The sequence below is a fragment of the Anarrhichthys ocellatus genome, unplaced genomic scaffold, assembly GCF_004355925.1.
Source record: "Anarrhichthys ocellatus isolate YVR2014 unplaced genomic scaffold, GSC_Weel_1.0 scaffold2002, whole genome shotgun sequence".
NCBI lineage: Eukaryota > Metazoa > Chordata > Actinopteri > Perciformes > Anarhichadidae > Anarrhichthys > Anarrhichthys ocellatus.
This window is the reverse complement of record NW_022281976.1, coordinates 7,211-8,795: the sequence shown is the minus strand read 5'-3', so window position 1 is coordinate 8,795 and position 1,585 is coordinate 7,211.

The window sequence follows — 1,585 nt, the reverse complement described above, 5'->3', positions numbered from 1 at the left end:
ACTGGCTCCGCGTTCAGACAAAAGGAGGGTGAATACACGAAAGCGTGGAGGTCAAAAAAATACAACAATTTATTGAATATTGTTATTTATTTTAGGTTTTGTGTCAGCGCAGTGTTTGTGTGCATAGCCATTAGTTTGTTTGTTTGTTTCTCATCCAGAGACAGTTGAATGTGCATATGTGATCTGACATGTGCGTGTGTGTGTGTGTGTGTTGACCCCGGGCCCTCAGTGTTCCTGTGTGTCAGAACACAGCTGGTGAAGCAGTCCGTCCCAGGGGGTCTTGAGTACAGCCAACACACTCACTGTGTGTGTGTGTGTGTGTGTGTGTGTGTGTGTGTGTGTGTGTGTGTGTGTGTGTGTGTGTGTGTGTGTGTGTGTGTGTGTGTGTGTGTGAGAGAGAGAGAGAGTGAGTGAGTGATCAGCTCCTCTTACTCCCCATACAGCCACCACATCTGCTTTTTCTCTGTTTGTCTCGATCACCTAAACGTGCTGATGATGTCTGTGAATCTGCTCCCATGGGATCCACCTTTTAAAGGGACAATCCACCGCAAAGCACTCCGCCTGCCATCAACAGTCGTGTATTTTCTGATCTATAAAATCTTCTAGTGTCCAATCAACAGTTAAAAACAATATATATGAAACTTTAAAAGACTGCTTTTCCGCCTGATTTCAAAAATCTTTGCAACAGTGATGATTTCCGTGTTTCTCTGTCCTCTGACTAGGCTCGGCTGAAGCGGGTAAAGAATTGAATTAAGTTCTTTCAAGCTTCAACACGATTCACATTCTTTCCCCTGAAAAATAGAGAAAGACAAACACAATTGAAACATCATTCCGCCACCATCTCTTAAAAAACAACACCAGATTATTCCATTGCTAGCTCACTAGCGTTACCTCAGACTAAGACCGAGTAGTTGAAGAGTGAGCAGAGATCTGTGTGTGAGTCTTTCGTTGTCCATCCCTCTCATAGATGTGATGGTGTAGCTAGAGCCTCACGATAGTCCTGTGACTGTGTTAGACCCTTAATGTAGACGTCATATGCATAGATGAGAGTCAACTCCCAGGATACGAAAGTTGATAAAAAAGCTTTTATTCCTAAACTTAGGACAAAGTATTCACAAATATAGGAATATTTGGCCCGTTAGGACTGAACTCTGAAATGCTTGAAACATGCCTGAACATACCAGCACTTAGCTTTCCTAATGGGAGTTTTGTCTTAACAGATGATGTTACATTGATTACCATCAGAGGACGGGGTCAGGGCACGGGGGGCATGAAAGCAGGGTGGGTGTAGCGCTGAGTTTGGTTTAACGTATCACGGCCAGCTGCCTCTCAAATCCCACGTGGAGATACGAGGATCCATTTGACTTCGGTCTGGTTTCATATCGACAGAAGCTGCTTGTCACATGTTGGGATGACAAGCTGTCTGTGTGGCCCACGCTCACCAGGGAGTGTGTGTGTGTTAACCATATGAAGACACGCTTGTTTTTATGAACGCTTCATCATATGTGTGTGTGTCTGAGATTGAGGGCTTTGAAAGGCTCTGTGTGTGTGTGTGTGTGAGAGAGAGAGAGAGAGAGAGAGAGAG